General features: G+C 40.2%; 1 pseudogene; it reads right to left on the reverse strand.

Annotated features, from left to right (window-relative positions):
• Nucleotides 1–16,595, reverse strand: part of LOC118375288 (extracellular serine/threonine protein kinase FAM20C-like) — an 86,775-nt pseudogene extending 70,180 nt beyond the window's left edge.
• Nucleotides 16,596–20,313: the final 3,718 nt, after the last annotated feature.

Below are 20,313 nucleotides of genomic sequence, written 5' to 3' on the forward strand. Positions count from 1 at the left end.
TGTATTTCAAACACCCCACTGACTATCATCATTCAATATACTGTATTTCAAACACCCCACTGACTATCATCATTCAATATACTGTATTTCAAACACCCCACTGACTATCATCATTCAATATACTGTATTTCAAACACCCCACTGACTATCATCATTCAATATACTGTATTTCAAACACCCCACTGACTATCATCATTCAATATACTGTATTTCAAACACCCCACTGACTATCATCATTCAATATACTGTATTTCAAACACCCCACTGACTATCATCATTTAATATACTGTATTTCAAACACCCCACTGACTATCATCATTCAATATACTGTATTTCAAACACCCCACTGACTATCATCATTCAATATACTGTATTTCAAACACCCCACTGACTATCATCATTTAATATACTGTATTTCAAACACCCCACTGACTATCATCATTCAATATACTGTATTTCAAACACCCCACTGACTATCATCATTCAATATACTGTATTTCAAACACCCCACTGACTATCATCATTCAATATACTGTATTTCAAACACCCCACTGACTATCATCATTCAATATACTGTATTTCAAACACCCCACTGACTAATCATTTAATATACTGTATTTCAAACACCCCACTGACTATCATCATTCAATATACTGTATTTCAAACACCCCACTGACTATCATCATTCAATATACTGTATTTCATGACTATCATCATTCAATATACTGTATTTCAAACACCCCACTGACTATCATCATTTAATATACTGTATTTCAAACACCCCACTGACTATCATCATTCAATATACTGTATTTCAAACACCCCACTGACTATCATCATTCAATATACTGTATTTCAAACACCCCGATGACTATCATCATTCAATATACTGTATTTCAAACACCCCGATGACTATCATCATTCAATATACTGTATTTCAAACACCCCACTGACTATCATCATTTAATATACTGTATTTCAAACACCTCACTGACTATCATCATTCAATATACTGTATTTCAAACACCCCACTGACTATCATCATTCAATATACTGTATTTCAAACACCCCACTGACTATCATCATTCAATATACTGTATTTCAAACACCCCGATGACTATCATCATTCAATATACTGTATTTCAAACACCCCACTGACTATCATCATTTAATATACTGTATTTCAAACACCCCACTGACTATCATCATTCAATATACTGTATTTCAAACACCCCGATGACTATCATCATTCAATATACTGTATTTCAAACACCCCGATGACTATCATCATTCAATATACTGTATTTCAAACACCCCACTGACTATCATCATTTAATATACTGTATTTCAAACACCTCACTGACTATCATCATTCAATATACTGTATTTCAAACACCCCACTGACTATCATCATTCAATATACTGTATTTCAAACACCCCACTGACTATCATCATTTAATATACTGTATTTCAAACACCCCACTGACTATCATCATTCAATATACTGTATTTCAAACACCCCGCTGACTATCATCATTTAATATACTGTATTTCAAACACCCCACTGACTATCATCATTCAATATACTGTATTTCAATCACCCCACTGACTATCATCATTCAATATACTGTATTTCAAACACCCCACTGACTATCATCATTCAATATACTGTATTTCAAACACCCCACTGACTATCATCATTTAATATACTGTATTTCAAACACCCCACTGACTATCATCATTCAATATACTGTATTTCAAACACCCCACTGACTATCATCATTCAATATACTGTATTTCAAACACCCCACTGACTATCATCATTCAATATACTGTATTTCAAACACCCCACTGACTATCATCATTCAATATACTGTATTTCAAACACCCCACTGACTATCATCATTTAATATACTGTATTTCAAACACCCCACTGACTATCATCATTCAATATACTGTATTTCAAACACCCCACTGACTATCATCATTTAATATACTGTATTTCAAACACCCCACTGACTATCATCATTCAATATACTGTATTTCAAACACCCCACTGACTATCATCATTCAATATACTGTATTTCAAACACCCCGATGACTATCATCATTCAATATACTGTATTTCAAACACCCCACTGACTATCATCATTTAATATACTGTATTTCAAACACCCCACTGACTATCATCATTCAATATACTGTATTTCAAACACCCCACTGACTATCATCATTCAATATACTGTATTTCAAACACCCCGATGACTATCATCATTCAATATACTGTATTTCAAACACCCCACTGACTATCATCATTTAATATACTGTATTTCAAACACCCCACTGACTATCATCATTCAATATACTGTATTTCAAACACCCCACTGACTATCATCATTTAATATACTGTATTTCAAACACCCCACTGACTATCATCATTTAATATACTGTATTTCACTGACTATCATCATTCAATATACTGTATTTCAAACACCCCACTGACTATCATCATTCAATATACTGTATTTCAAACACCCCGATGACTATCATCATTTAATATACTGTATTTCAAACACCCCACTGACTATCATCATTCAATATACTGTATTTCAAACACCCCACTGACTATCATGACTATCATCATTCAATATACTGTATTTCAAACACCCCACTGACTATCATCATTTAATATACTGTATTTCAAACACCCCACTGACTATCATCATTCAATATACTGTATTTCAAACACCCCGATGACTATCATCATTCAATATACTGTATTTCAAACACCCCGATGACTATCATCATTTAATATACTGTATTTCAAACACCCCACTGACTATCATCATTCAATATACTGTATTTCAAACACCCCACTGACTATCATCATTTAATATACTGTATTTCAAACATCTATCATCATTTAATATACTGTATTTCAAACACCCCACTGACTATCATCATTCAATATACTGTATTTCAAACACCCCGATGACTATCATCATTTAATATACTGTATTTCAAACACCCCACTGACTATCATCATTCAATATACTGTATTTCAAACACCCCGATGACTATCATCATTCAATATACTGTATTTCAAACACCCCGATGACTATCATCATTTAATATACTGTATTTCAAACACCCCACTGACTATCATCATTCAATATACTGTATTTCAAACACCCCACTGACTATCATCATTTAATATACTGTATTTACTGACTATCATCATTCAATATACTGTATTTCAACACCCCACTGACTATCATCATTCAATATACTGTATTTCAAACACCCCGATGACTATCATCATTCAATATACTGTATTTCAAACACCCCACTGACTATCATCATTTAATATACTGTATTTCAAACACCCCACTGACTATCTCATTCAATATACTGTATTTCAAACACCCCACTGACTATCATCATTTAATATACTGTATTTCAAACATCCATTCAATATACTGTATTTGATGACTATCATCATTTAATATACTGTATTTCAAACACCCCACTGACTATCATCATTCAATATACTGTATTTCAAACACCCCACTGACTATCATCATTCAATATACTGTATTTCAAATTCACCCATGACTATCATCATTTAATATACTGTATTTCAAACACCCACTGACTATCATCATTTAATATACTGTATTTCAAACACCCCACTGACTATCATCATTTAATATACTGTATTTCAAACACCCCACTGACTATCATCATTCAATATACTGTATTTCAAACACCCCGATGACTATCATCATTCAATATACTGTATTTCAAACACCCCACTGACTATCATAATTTAATATACTGTATTTCAAACACCCCGATGACTATCATCATTCAATATACTGTATTTCAAACACCCCACTGACTATCATCATTCAATATACTGTATTTCAAACACCCCACTGACTATCATCATTCAATATACTGTATTTCAAACATCTATCATCATTCAATAAACTGTATTTCAAACATCTATCATCATTCAATAAACTGTATTTCAAACACCCCACTGACTATCATCATTCAATATACTGTATTTCAAACACCCCAAGTGTAGCTGGCTTTCTACTATTTCACATAATTTTCTCACATGCAAGAAACACCCTGGATTGGTTGAGTTGGTGCATGATGCTAACCTGCCAATCTAATCATAGGTTGCCCAAAGCCAGCCAAGCAAGTCTAGCTCAAAGCTAGCCTATAATCAGCCTAATGCCAACCCAAAGCTAATCTAAAGGCAGCCTAAAGCTAGCCCAAAGCTAACCCATAGTTAACCCTTAAGCTAACGCAAAGCTATCCCAAAGCTAACCAGCCCAAATGAGCTCTATGCTCGGCTGGACTTGCTGAATGATATGAGGAGACATGATACGAGGAGACAGCCAGGGCAGTAAGTCCGCAAGTTAACAGTGTGAACATTGACACGTGAGCAGGCACAACGGCCAGTCAACACACACACACACACACACACACACACACACACACACACACACACACACACACACACACACACACACACACACACACACACACACACACACACACACACACACACACAGCATCAGCGAGACAGCCTCAGTCTGTTCTGCCTGCCCAGCTGTCTGTGGGCCTCAGGGACATCACAGAATCATACATATTTCTGCAAACACTATTGGAACCTCTGACAGATGAATTCTAAACATTGTTTCATCTAGAGGCATTCAGAAATAGGAACTAAACACAGAGGGAAAAGCCTGAGTTGTGAATTGGTTTTAAGTTTAATGCCTTTGTTGTAGTCTTTATTTGTATTTATTCAACATCAAAGTAAACATTGGAGTTTAGCTAACAGAAAAGTGTGATACCTTATTAAACCTCTATGGGTCACCACCACATCGCACCTGCAATGAAGAAGAGGCAGCTCGCTCGCTCTCTCTCTCTATCTCCACACTGTGGTTCAATTCAGTCGGAAACGCCAGCATCCAATGTGTCAAAGTGGGCTCTTGAGCAATTACTGTTTGATCACAGGCGAGTTAGCCAAGACACACACACACACACACACACACACACACACACACACACACACACACACACACACACACACACACACACACACACACACACACACACACACACACACACACACACACACACACACACACACACTGTCTGTTTTAACGGTGGGGGAATTCACTGGGCATAATAACTCAGCTGGATGGTTTTTATGTGCCGTGCTTTATGTTGGCAAAATGTCTCCCCCAAGAGCTTGGTGTGGCGGCTCTGGGTTATCTTTTTAATTAACACGTAAGCCTGTTGATGTTCATTCATTCATTCATTGAAAACAGACTGATCATTCCCCACTAGAACAGATCAGACAGAAAATGAATGATGGATCCTAACCAGTCATGAGCGCAGCAGTTGAAATGTCTAGCATTTATTCTGGTTGTTTTTCCCTGGAATAAAATGTTTGATTTTTAGGTAGCACTTTGTTCATTCCTTTAGTTGATCAAGCACATCAGGGAGTATGATATAGGATTTGGTGTTAAAAGAGTAAAGAAGAGTCAAAGAAGCAAAGTAAATGGTGGCCTTTCTTAGCATAAATAGGCATTACATTGGGCATAAATAGTATTATATTGGACATAGGTAGGGCATCATTAGGACATATATAGGACATAAATAGTATTATATTGGACATAGGTAGGGCATCATTAGGACATATATAGTATTATATTGGACATAGGTAGGGCATCATTAGGACATATATAGTATTATATTGGACATAGGCAGGGCATCATTAGGACATATATAGTATTATATTGGACATAGGTAGGGCATCATTAGGACATATATAGTATTATATTGGACATAGGTAGGGAATCATTAGGACATAGATAGTATTATATTGGACATAGGCAGGGCATCATTAGGACATATATAGTATTATATTGGACATAGGCAGGGCATCATTAGGACATATATAGTATTATATTGGACATAGGTAGGGCATCATTAGGACATATATAGGACATAAATAGTATTATATTGGACATAGGTAGGGAATCATTAGGACATAGATAGTATTATATTGGACATAGGCAGGGCATCATTAGGACATATATAGGACATATATAGTATTATATTGGACATAGGTAGGGAATCATTAGGACATAGATAGTATTATATTGGACATAGGCAGGGCATCATTAGGACATATATAGTATTATATTGGACATAGGTAGGGCATCATTAGGACATATATAGTATTATATTGGACATAGGTAGGGCATCATTAGGACATATATAGTATTATATTGGACATAGGTAGGGCATCATTAGGACATATATAGTATTATATTGGACATAGGTAGGGCATCATTAGGACATAAATAGTATTATATTGGACATAGGTAGGGCATCATTAGGACATATATAGTATTATATTGGACATAGGTAGGGCATCATTAGGACATATATAGTATTATATTGGACATAGGTAGGGCATCATTAGGACATAAATAGTATTATATTGGACATAGGTAGGGCATCATTAGGACATATATAGTATTATATTGGACATAGGCAGGGCATCATTAGGACATATATAGTATTATATTGGACATAGGTAGGGCATCATTAGGACATAAATAGTATTATATTGGACATAGGTAGGGAATCATTAGGACATAAATAGTATTATATTGGACATAGGTAGGGCATCATCATATAGGACATAAATAGTATTATATTGGACATAGGTAGGGCATCATTAGGACATAAATAGTATTATATTGGACATAGGTAGGGCATCATTAGGACATATATAGTATTATATTGGACATAGGTAGGGCATCATTAGGACATAAATATTATTATATTGAAACATAGGTAGGACATCATTAGGACATATATAGGACATAAATAGTATTATATTGGACATAGGTAGGGCATCATTAGGACATATATAGTATTATATTGGACATAGGTAGGGAATCATTAGGACATATATAGTATTATATTGGACATAGGCAGGGCATCATTAGGACATATATAGTATTATATTGGACATAGGCAGGGCATCATTAGGACATAAATAGTATTATATTGGACATAGGTAGGGCATCATTAGGACATAAATAGTATTATATTGGACATAGGTAGGGCATCATTAGGACATAGGACATAAATAGTATTATATTGGACATAGGTAGGGAATCATTAGGACATATATAGGACATAAATAGTATTATATTGGACATAGGTAGGGCATCATTAGGACATATATAGTATTATATTGGACATAGGTAGGGCATCATTAGGACATATATAGTATTATATTGGACATAGGTAGGGCATCATTAGGACATATAGTATTATATTGGACATAGGTAGGGCATCATTAGGACATATATAGTATTATATTGGACATAGGTAGGGCATCATTAGGACATAAATAGTATTATATTGGACATAGGTAGGGCATCATTAGGACATATATAGTATTATATTGGACATAGGCATCATTAGGACATCATTATTGGACATATAAATAGTATTATATTGGACATAGGTAGGGCATCATTAGGACATAAATAGTATTATATTGGACATAGGTAGGGCATCATTAGGACATAAATAGTATTATATTGGACATAGGTAGGGCATCATTAGGACATAAATAGTATTATATTGGACATAGGTAGGGCATCAATAGGACATAAATAGTATTATATTGGACATAGGTAGGGCATCATTAGGACATAAATAGTATTATATTGGACATAGGTAGGGCATCATTAGGACATATATAGTATTATATTGGACATAGGTAGGGCATCATTAGGACATAAATAGTATTATATTGGACATAGGTAGGGCATCATTAGGACATAAATAGTATTATATTGGACATAGGTAGGGCATCATTAGGACATATATAGGACATAAATAGTATTATATTGGACATAGGTAGGGCATCATTAGGACATATATAGGACATAAATAGTATTATATTGGACATAGGCAGGGCATCATTAGGACATATATAGTATTATATTGGACATAGGCAGGGCATCATTAGGACATAAATAGTATTATATTGGACATAGGTAGGGCATCATTAGGACATATATAGTATTATATTGGACATAGGTAGGGCATCATTAGGACATATATAGGACATAAATAGTATTATATTGAACATAGGTAGGGAATCATTAGGACATATATAGTATTATATTGGACATAGGTAGGGCATCATTAGGACATATATAGGACATAAATAGTATTATATTGGACATAGGCAGGGCATCATTAGGACATAAATAGTATTATATTGGACATAGGTAGGGCATCATTAGGACATAAATAGGACATAAATAGTATTATATTGGACATAGGTAGGGCATCATTAGGACATATATAGGACATAAATAGTATTATATTGGACATAGGTAGGGCATCATTAGGACATATATAGGACATAAATAGTATTATATTGGACATAGGTAGGGCATCATTAGGACATATATAGGACATAAATAGGCAATTGGACGTGATATATTATGATGTCATTAACGTTCATAAATGGATGATATAACGGGGGCTTTGAAGGTCTTTTACTTTGTCAACATTTATTAAATCTGCCACAGACACCACAGCCACTACAGACACTACAGACACTACTGACGATACAGGTGACACGGGTGCCGCAGACACCACATACACTACAGATGCTACATGTGCCACAGACACCACAGGCACCACAGACACCACAGATGCCGCATACGCTACAGATGCCACAGACACCATTGGCACCACAGACACCACCAGCACCACAGGCACCACAGACATTACAGACATTACAGACACTACAGACACTACTTGAAGAGATGTCAGGTAGGTTATCCTTCATCCTTCTTGTACATTTTATACAAACGATTGGTACTTACTTCATGGGCTTGAACAGCGCCTGTCCGTAGTTATGGAAGGTCATGATGAGCTTCAGTTGAGTTCCTCCTGACTTCATGACTGTTTAGGGAAGAGACAAAGAGGTCAAATGTGAATTTACTGTATCATCTTGAGGTACAGAAACACAGAGACATCCACACGACCATACACGAGCACACACACGCAGGCACACACACACGCAGGCACACACACGCAGGCACACACAAACACACCAATGGCCACCCTTCCCCCACACCACTAGGAATGTGACAAATTGAAACATCTTCGTAACTATTAAACAGCCGATTTTAAGAAAAAGTCTAAAATTCCACATGAATTCCCAATGCAGAATATGTTCCTATCGCGTATGAGCACTAGGGGGCAATGAAGTTCTATGTACCGCAGTAGGCTGAATCTCAAATGTAACACTTGGATTAGGCCGTTTATCGTGGCCACTTGCTGTTGTGTTCGATAGTGATAATTAGAGTCGAAGGTGTTTTGGCCAAAATGAGCATTGAGACGATGCGTACTCGATGTCCCAAATGACACTCAACTGACGTCCCAACTGACACTCAATATTCCCAAAATATGAATCAATTTGCAATCATTGTCTTCCTCGACCTGTCCAGTAGCAGTGTGTAGGTAAAATCACTGGGAACCCAAGCCCCCCAGAGCTATATTACAACCTGTCCAGTAGCAGTGTGTAGGTAAAATCACTGGGAAGCCAAGCCCCCCCAAGAGCTATATTACAACCTGTACAGTAGCAGTGTGTAGGTAAAATCACTGGTGAACCCAAGCCCCCCCAGAGCTATATTACAACCTGTCCAGTAGCAGTGTGTAGGTAAAATCACTGGAACCCAAGCCCCCCAGAGCTATATTACAACCTGTCCCAGTAGTAGGTAAAATCAGAACCCCCCCAAAGAGCTATATTACAACCTGTCCAGTAGCAGTGTGTAGGTAAAATCACTGGTGAACCCAAGCCCCCCCCCCCCAAAGAGCTATATTACAACCTGTCTGTTGTGATAATTGTGTTGTTTGGTTCATATGCCTTGACACTGTGATATACAGGCCTAAAGGCCGAGACAATAAGAAGACACAGTGGCAGAATAAATTCAACCAAACCTTTCTTTCATCACAAAACCAGATAACATCCTCTGTCCAGTGAAGTCCACAAAGCACATTGCATGTAACAAACAGTTACTTGACCTACAGCATATTCAAGCAAGTTAAAGTTTCTGACATTTTCGGACCACTAAACAACTATTGATTTAGAACCACAGAGAGTTACTGCAAGTCAAAAAGAAAACAGAAGCTCCACTATTCCAGCACCATTTACACTTCAACATTTCAAATCACTTCTGCTTAGTCTAATACAGTGACAACTAAAAGATACCAAAAACGATTTAGTCCAATCAACGTAATCTGTTCATGGTTCTGATTTCTATGTGCGTGCGTGTGTGTGTGTGTGTGTGTGTGTGTGTGTGTGTGTGTGTGTGTGTGTGTGTGTGTGTGTGTGTGTGTGTGTGTGTGTGTGTGTGTGTGTGTGTGTGTGTGTGTGTGTGTGTGTGTGTGTGTGTGTGTGTGCCCGTTCGTGCAAGCAGAAAAACCCTACTTTTAGAGAAACGTCAATGCCATCCTCTCTTTGATGTTGACGAAACCTAACTTAGTTGACACCTTTTTCCGTGTGTCTGTGTGTTTTCTTAACATTGATGCACCTAATACAAATGATTGGTAACACTTAGTGAGTACCTTCTTCACCCTCTTCATAATGCATTAGAAGCATTGTGAAGTGTTGTAAATGCACTTACAGTAATATGTCTTCATAGGAGGTCTTACTAAACTATTGCCTTCAGCTCTTTTCAGTGATCATATTCCTATGATGTACAAATACACTATTACCAGGAAACAGTAGCTACTACAATTCAGCTGAATCCATGCATGGTTCTCCTCAATTGCAAAGAGAAGACTCAATAACACTGTTAGAGGTGGACCAGGTTAGGCTGTACAGTAACTAGGAAACTCCAGACTACCCAGGAGGCTAGAAGTTTTCCAACTCCAAAACTCTCTCCGCCTGTGTAAAAGAACAGTACAATTACCTACGCCCATCTTTTCCTTCAGATCTGTCCGCCGCGCCGTCGCTCCGTTTCACGCGGAGGGAGTGGGCCCGGCTAAATCAGACACGCTCCAGACTCTGCCTGATTATCTGTCTAACAAAAGGCCTGAGAGGGCTGTCTAAATGGCTTGTGTTTCTGTCATAATGGACAGGCTTTCAGGGGATTTGTCCATATATTACAGAGCATTAACTTGAGCATATTACACAACCCTGCAGCTCTGCCTAACCACAATGTAAACAAGCCCTGCAGTCTCCTCTTTCACTCTTTCTTTCTCCTTTGCTCTCACACTCACTTTATTTCTATTTCTCTGTCTTTCTCTCTCAATCTCTCTTTATTTCTCTGTATTTCTCTCTTAAACTCTGTCTTTCTTAAACTCTCTCTCTCCCAGCTAGGTCTTTCTCTCTTACCATTTCTCTCTTTTGTTATAGGGCAAGATGTATTAGATTTTCCGGTTGCTGGGTCATATTGATAGTGCTATCAGATAATCTAACATTAATCCTTTAGTTGTCTAAACACTTTGCCACCGTGACCTGCCTCTTTATAAAGCTTTCGAAAACTGCTTGTGACCCGCCCCCACAAACAAAACCATTGTGTGTAACTAGGACACTGATAATGAGCCGCGACCCGCGATCCAAAAGGAACTGGATGAGATGCACCAGCTGGGAAGCACCGATCTAATCGACAAAACTCAAAAGGTCATCCCTGATGAAACATTCAAATGAGATTCATGGTTCAAGTGGATTGAAACTAGGCCAGTGTTAGCATAGAGTAGCCTACAGTGTGAGTCACGGCCACCTGTAGTAGAAGCACTGCTATGCATTCCATAACGGTTATGATGGCCATCCATAGAGCTCTCTCTATCTGAGCATCCCTGAATTCATGAATGACAATGTATTTTTTTTTTTTTACAAAAGCTCCCTCTCGGTGGAACACTTCTGTATCATATTGATGAATGCGTTCTCTGTCTCTTTCTCTCTCTCCCTCTCTCTCAAACACACACACAGGCGTACACGCGCACACACACACACACGCACACACGCACGCACACACGCACACACACGCACACACACGCACACACACACCTGGGCTGCTGTAGATGTATGAGTTATGAGTTCTGCACACTGAGAAAAAGGTCATATCTTTACAGAGAGACAGGCTCAACCAAACATTATCAGCAGGAAAAATGCTGAAGTGGAAACTTTCCCAATATCTGCACCCTGTGTTGTCTGTGTGGAGGTACAGTATACACACACACACACACACACACTCCTCCACAACCCCCACATTCCTTCCCTCCCACACACAGCATTTTATATGGCCATCTCTGAGTGCAGATGCAGTTGATTGATGGGCAGAGGAATGGAAATAGTGTGTGACACACACCTAGAACAAGAGGTGCCATGGAGCACGAGTGATTACATCCTGTCCAGGAGTGATTGAGGAACTAATATCAATGCTGGTGGGAACTTTAATGGCGTGGTGCAGCGGTTCTTATTTTAGCCCTCGTCTTTGCATGCACACAAACATCAGCATAGACACGAGACTGTGTACGTATGTATCCCTCGCATGCAGGCACACACACACGCCCACACAGCCACCCCGAGCCCCTTACACACACACAGGTCTATGATATGGCAGACCTCAGACTGGTGAGCGAGGGAGGCAGTGCTTCATTGCAGCTGTAGCTCTCCAGTGGGAACAGTAGCAGTCACAGAGGTGGACACATTAAGCCTGCGACAGCCACATAATGTCACCTAAACACTCGGTATGATTGCTTTGAGGTCTGAAAGATTATTTTCCATAACCAAACTGTTTGACACAGAAGGATTGATGGTTTTTCATCTATTTTTCACTTCCTCTGAATGTATTTGCTATCTGTAACAAGGGCCTCAGGTGAAAATGAAGGGGGATTTAATTGAAACTCAGCATTGGGACAAAAGCACCGGATGTTGATTAAATGTGGCTTTCTATATAATGCCTTTACTTAAGTGTCTATGTGTGTATCATAGTTTTTTTTCTCCCTCCCTCCCCTCCCTCTCTCCCTCCCTCCCCCCTCCCTCTCTCTCCCTCCCTCCCCCCCTCCCTCCCTCCCTCCCTCCCTCCCTCCCTCCCTCCCTCCCTCCCTCTCTCCCTCTCCTCCCTCCCTCCCTCCCTCCCTCCCTCCCTCTCCTCTCCTCTCTCTCTCTCTCTCTCTCCCTCCCTCCCTCCCTCCTCTCCCTCTCTCTCTCTCTCTCTCTCTCTCTCTCTCTCTCTCTCTCTCTCTCTCTCTCTCTCTCTCTCTCTCTCTCTCTCTCTCTCTCTCTCTCTCTCTCTCTCTCTCCACAACAGTCTGTCTCACAGAGATGCACTGCACAGTATTCTTGATATTCTAGTTCATCCTAGACTCACCCACACTGGTGATCCTCTGGGTGACCAGATCCTTGAGCAGGAGTCCAGGACAGGGTTGTGTCTGGAGTAGAGTTCGTAGCGGTTGATACCGATGTGGAAGCGAAGCCAGTTGGGGTAGGACTCGGCTGTCACCTCCCCTGTAGGGGTACTCCTCCTCTTCCACGTTAGCTTCATTGTGCCTAGTGGATGGAGAACAGAAGCGAGGGATGAGTTGTAGGAAAGGAGAGGAGCTTAACTGTCAATGCATTGTCTAATTCACTGCTACAGATTTGGTAATGAAGATGACTGCTACAGCAGAGGAGGCTAGTGGGAGAAGCTATAGGAGGTTGGGCTCATTGTAATGGCTGGAATGGAATGAATGGAATGGTACCAAACACATAAGACACATGGTAGCAACGTGTTGGACTCCGTTCCATTGATTCCATTCCAGACATTACAATTATCCTGTCCTCCTACAGTGTAGCTCCTCCCACCAGCCTCAGGTGTGTTCATAAGCCTCACAGTATTCTCCTGCATTAATGGGTGTGTTACAGGGTCTGCTTTGGGATTGGATGGATTTCAGATTTTTATGATGGTATCCAGGTTATCAAAAAGTTTCTTAGAAATGTCATTAAGTCTAATCAAATGACATGAATTAAATCAAATATCACACTGGCTGTCAAAGTAGAGTCCTACATGCAATATCAAGGAAGCTGCCGCAATGAAGGTGTAAAATAGTGCTGTAAGAAACAACACTATTTTGCTAAGCAAACCTAAAGCCAATGTTTATGATGTAACCACCATATATGGCAATCACATCATCATAAGATATATTGGAGAGACTCACCATTGAAATTCAATCAATGTGTTGTTTACACATGATTCAACATAAACAGCATCGTTATTGAAGTCATACATCAGCTACAATCAAATCAAATAACCTAACATCTATGCCTACAGTGTTGGTTGAATACAGGACACATATCTGTGGCCAAACTCACTATTCTTAATTAAGTTGTTACATTGTAATAACACAATAAGTATGAAAATAGTATTCCTACCCCACATGCTAAGGAGATCATTAGATATTAGAGTAAACCACGGCAGAATAAAACAGGTAAGTACAGGTGCAGAGGGCAGGGGGATGCTCAGAAGACCACCACAGTTCAGATCAAAGGAAAGGATGGATAGATAGTTTATTCACTACACAACGGTAGAGGTGGAGAGGAAGAGTTGAATAGAGAGATTGGATTGTCTTCCAGTTAACGATATCCCCATAGAATGGAGAGAGTGTGAGGAGAAATGATGATAGATAGATGGATAGAGAGAGAGATAGCAGTAGAGAATAAAGAATGGGTTTGCATGCAGGAGTACCACTTTGCAGTAGGTGCAATGAATAGTGTATGGACAATAAGTCATGTATATAGTCATGTAGCCTTTAAGCTACGGGGTATAGTGGATAGCAAGCAGAGATACACTGGCTGATGCTCAGTTCAAGTATCTGGACAAGTGGACCATTAGTTATTAATATCACTTTTGTATTCATTTAATTAAAACAGTGAAAGCCAGGGAGGAAGTCAATGTAAGTAACGGTTGCTTGAGGGTAATAATCAATTTATGGCACTATACACCTGTCACCTGTCACCTTGATTTCTTATAAGGTGATACGCCTGATTCATTTTATCCCCAGCTTACCATTCTTGATTCCCCGCTGCTTTCGGGTATAACCTGATGTCAGTATTGACGTTGAACAAGGTGTCGTCGTCTGTGAGGGTCGGCAGGTCCGTCTTGTATAAAGGATGCTCGAACAGAGACGGCAGCCGGAAGATACCGGGCGCAGCAACCGTCTTACCCCCGCTGGCGTCTCTGATGAGCGGCTTTTGGTTATCCACTGCCCCGTCGTACTGTTTCATTCGTTTGAAAGACTCCGTTCTCTCCCCAGCGGCAGGGATTTTTTCCAGGGAATGGGACGTGAGGTTTGAACTCGGCTCGTTGCTAAAATCTTGCAGGATTCTCAGCGTGTGTTTGTTAGGCCAGCCCGGTTCCGCCACCGACCTAGCGCGTTGCTTCCCCCAGCTCCCGGCCTCCTCGCTCGGGTTGTGAGTGCACTGGCAGCCACCGTTGCCGGTTTCCGGTCCCGTCGCTCGCTTCTCTAGTTTTGGGAGCAAGTCTATCATAATGTGCATGGTGCACGCCACTAAAAACACCATGAGTATCAAAACTCGAAATTTACGAAACAGTATCATCTTGATCATTTTGTACAGGATTCACTTCTAAGTAGTTGTTGTTATATCACTAAACCATAAAAGCAGCGCACAACACCGATATATATATAAAAAGTATAGTACATGTGAAATATGGAGCAAAACCCAATGTAGATCATTTATATATTTTTTTCTGGTCATTCCAAACATAATCCGTGTTATATCAGAAACTCCATGTTTACGCACAGAGCGCTGGTCTTTTAGAAAAGACTGAATGATTCATATTCAGCCAGATGGACATGCCGACTCAATGCGGAGAGCAGGCACCTTAAAGCAAATAGGTCTATGGCTATTCTGAAAACGACACAAAACAATATCTAATCGTAATAGCAGTGAATCGTTTAGGGAATTTTAAACGTGTTTTAGCACAATTGCGTTGCGAAAGCACTGTTCCATCCTCAGAACATGCTATGATGAGCATAAAAACGTGTCAATGCTGTCCAATCGTCATTTTTGTTAAAAATCAGAGGGACAGTCTTTATTAAATTTCAGATTAAATCATGTAGCCACAGTCCTTGTAGGAAATAGCAACAGGCACAAAAAAATGCGTTAAAGAAAAGCAACGCAAAAAAATCGATAAGATTTTTAAAAACATGTGATGCTTTGTCAGCTGAAGATACCTGGATGCAAGCCTAGGCCAGATCCTGTCAAAAATATAAATCTCCCGTCTCCGTCTTTCCGTTCAAGGAACAGCAGAGCCAGTAGTCTACACCGCTTGGCAGGTGCAGAGATTTTCGCTTCCACTTGTCCCGTGGCTGTTATACTTCTCAGTCGAACTGATATCGTGCTCTTACTGGGTGGGTGTGTTAAATATTATGATCAAACCCGTCTGAGCCCAGCCTCGCCGGCGTCATAGGGAAGAGATTGGCTGCGTCTACATGCAAACAGCGATAGTGACATAAAAAGAGAGAGAGCTTCAGAAAGCGTGTTGGAACGATATACTGTAAACCTGGCTGCAACTCTCCATAGCGCAAGAAGAGGGCGTCTTCTATTTCTAATCGCAGTACTGCTATGTACCACTGTGCAGTCGACCAGACCCTGCGCCAGGATAAAGGGGAAGTTGAAATCGGTGAAGGGGCACACTTTTGGGGTGTTCTTGCATTTGAATTATATTAAATTCGGCTTATTTCACGCTATACCACAATAAACATAACATTCAAATGTCGAGGATCCGAGATCATTGATTGAGTGCTTTTGAAGTGACAGGCTACATATTTCTCTCCAACCTATCTCCGCTGCGCTGTATCAGTACAATGGAAAGCGCCATGCACACTAAATCAAGGCCGTTTTGGTAATGAATAGGCTGCAAGATAGATAGGCTGTTTGTCATAGGTGATTTACCCTATGTGAATGCAGCCATACATACAGCTGTTTTACCAAAATTCAAACAAAAATACTGAAAACAGAACAACAGCACCAAGTAAGCCTAGAAAACAAAAATCAGATAAATAAAGGAATGACACAATCTACACTGAACAAATATATAAATACAACATGTAAACTGTTGGTCCCATGTTTCATGAGCTGAAATATAATATCCCAGAAACGTTTCATACACACAATAAGCTTATTTATCTCATATTTTGTTCACAAATGTGTTTATATACCTGTTAGTGAGCATTTCTTCTTTGCCAAGATAAACAATCCGCCTGACAGGTGTGGCATGTCAAGAAGCTGATTAAAGAGCATGAAGCATGATCATTACACAGGTGCACCTTGTGCTGAGGACAATAAAAGGCCATTCTAAAATGTGCAGTTTTGTCACACAACACAATGCCACAGATGTTGAAAGTTTTGAGGGAGCGTCAATTGGCATGCTGACTGCAGGAATGTCAACCAGAGCTGTTGGCAGATAATTGAATGTTAACTTCTCAAACATAAGCCGCCTCCAACAACGTTTTAGAGAATTTGGCAGTAAGTCCAACTGGCCTCATTACCTCAGACCACATGTATGGAGTTTCGTGGGCGAGCGATTTGCTGATGTCAACGTTGTGAACAGAGTGCCCCATGGTAGCGGTGGGGTTATTGTATGGGCAGGCATAAACTACGGACAACGAACACAATTGCATTTCATCGATTGGCAATTTGAATGCACAAAAATACTGTGATGAGATCCTGAGGCCCATTGTGATGTCCATTGTTTTAGGTTTCTGTAACCAACAGACACATATCTGTGTCCTCAGTTATGTGAAATCCATAGATTAGGGCCTAATGAGTTTTTTTTTAAATTGACTGATTCCTTCATATTGTTGTTCAATGTATATTTAGCATAGTTACATTAGCAGTAAACAAAAGGCAAATGGAGATCCACATAACACAAACAAAGCCTACAGGCTAGTGACATGTAGCCATGCACAGCTATCTTGCTAAACAAATAGGTGAACAGGCCCGCTTCAAACATGGAAAACCATGCTGCTCATGAGTAAAGCTACGCGTTTGATATGGCACAATACACTTCTGTGGATTAAATTCAATCCATGTAGTCAATGAAGCAATGCCAGCCTACCATAAACACGCATCCAACAGGTATAGTTTACAATCACAGAAACCAATAGGCACCAAGAAAACCATCATATAATGTATCTATTTCTATGATGAAACACCAATATGTAGCTCTACACAGGGGCGTCATTTGGGTTCTTGCATTGGAATTATATTGAATTCTGCAGTAACTGAATATCCCAGACACCCTCTTCCTATGAACCCGTTGCTATTAAATTAACAGTTTTGGACAGAAAACCGGTGGCTAGGCCACTAGCGTAGCATTCTAGGCTAACTGGGGCTCCAAGATTGTCAGGAACAGTCGGTGGCGGAGGGGGCTGTGGAGCCAGCATCCTGGCGGCACTTGTGGAAGGATGGGTGGGCTCTGCATGGGTAGCTAGATGGAGCTAGGCAGCATCATAGCTGCTGGGCTTGGCAGTGGCCTCTGTGGTTTGATGCCTTTGATTTGAAGGCCTATAAAATGTGCAGTTCGGAGCGGGATGATTGTTAGGCCCGATTATGTATTTTTGCACATAAGCTTAGCTAGCCAATGTCGCCATGACATCGCCTACAAGAATGATCAGGGATTTATTTCTATTGGAGAAGCAGTTTGAGCCTATCTTCATACTGTACTGTCTTTGGTGAAGCAGCTTCAATGGTAATCTTGACCCCGCCCTTATGAATCAAAATCCAATATTACAGGCAGAGGCGTATCACGTTATTCACTTACAGTAGCCAACACATATCAGAAGCGTTTCCCCCACTTTTAGGAAACCCAAAGAAGTCATACCAAACCATCCCAGTGGCTTTCCATAACATATCCCCTCCACACAGCCCCTCTGTCCATGGTGCTGGGCAGCGGAGATACAGTTTTTGCGCCAACCTTTCATTCAATTATTTGAATTTTTTTGCTGTTTTTATGTAATGACATAAAACTAAAACTGAGGGGCTCAAGTTTCAAATGAGAGGGCTAAGCCCCCCTTTCCCCCCTCATGGAGCCGGGCCCACAGTCGACACTGATGCTCTGAAGCCTATAATATAGGAAACCTTGTGGACTTGGTCCATTAGACTACATTAACTGCAGGCCTAGACACCACTGGAGCATGCTGGTCCAACTTGGTGGATACACGCAGTTGCACATACCCATACTCCATGACATGAAGCCACATTCTTAGAGAAAAGGGTTCCAAAAGGCATCTTCAGCTGTCCCAACAGGAAAAACAACCCTTTTTGTTTCCAGGTAGAACCCTCTTGGGTTCCTCTGTGGAAAGAGTTCTACCTGGAACCAAAAGGGTTCGACCTGGAAACAAAAACAGTTCTTCAAAGAGTTCTCCTAACCCTTTTAGGTTCAAGATAACTCCTTTTTTGGGAATGGCAAGCCCATGTCCCCACTCCCCTCTGTGTCTTTGTGTCTTTGTGTCTGTGTCTGTGTCTGTGTCTGTGTCTGTGTCTGTGTCTCTGTGTCTGTCTGTGTGTCTGTCTGCAGGGGTGGACTAGGACCAAAAATTAGCCCTAGCATTTTTAATACATCACCCTATACACCATTATTAGCCAAATAAAGATCATTTTGTGAAAAAAAACTAGTTAGATAGGCCCACTGGATTAAAATGGACCAGCTCACATGGCATTTGCCCAAAATGCCAGATGGCCCGTCTGCCCGTCTGCCCGTCTGCCCGTCCGCCCGTCTGCCCGTCCGCCCGTCCGCCCGTCCGCCCGTCCGTCCGTCCGCCCGTCCGTCCGTCCGTCCGTCCGTCCGTCCGTCCGTCCGTCCGTCTGTCTGTCTGTCTGTCTGTCTGTCTGTCTGTCTGTCTGTCTGTCTGTGATTAACTGTCTGAAGATGATGGGCTATGATAGGCACTATACCTAATCTCTGTACTTAACCTAAAGACTTCAATACTGGATCTCATTAATATAAGGATCTCATTAATGCATATGAATGTGTTGTGATGGCTGTTATGCATCAACAACTTGAATACCTCCTTCTGAAAGTGAATGATAACAATAACTATCTTTTGTGAGAAAATGAGACAAACATTTCATTACCACAGCAAAAAAGACATGCAATTATTACATGCTGCAGCAAGAGCTAGCCTGGCACCTAAAGCGCTCGCATTTCCATCCCAAATGGCACCCTG

This window comes from Oncorhynchus keta, unplaced genomic scaffold (assembly GCF_023373465.1).
Source record: "Oncorhynchus keta strain PuntledgeMale-10-30-2019 unplaced genomic scaffold, Oket_V2 Un_contig_18489_pilon_pilon, whole genome shotgun sequence".
Lineage (NCBI taxonomy): Eukaryota > Metazoa > Chordata > Actinopteri > Salmoniformes > Salmonidae > Oncorhynchus > Oncorhynchus keta.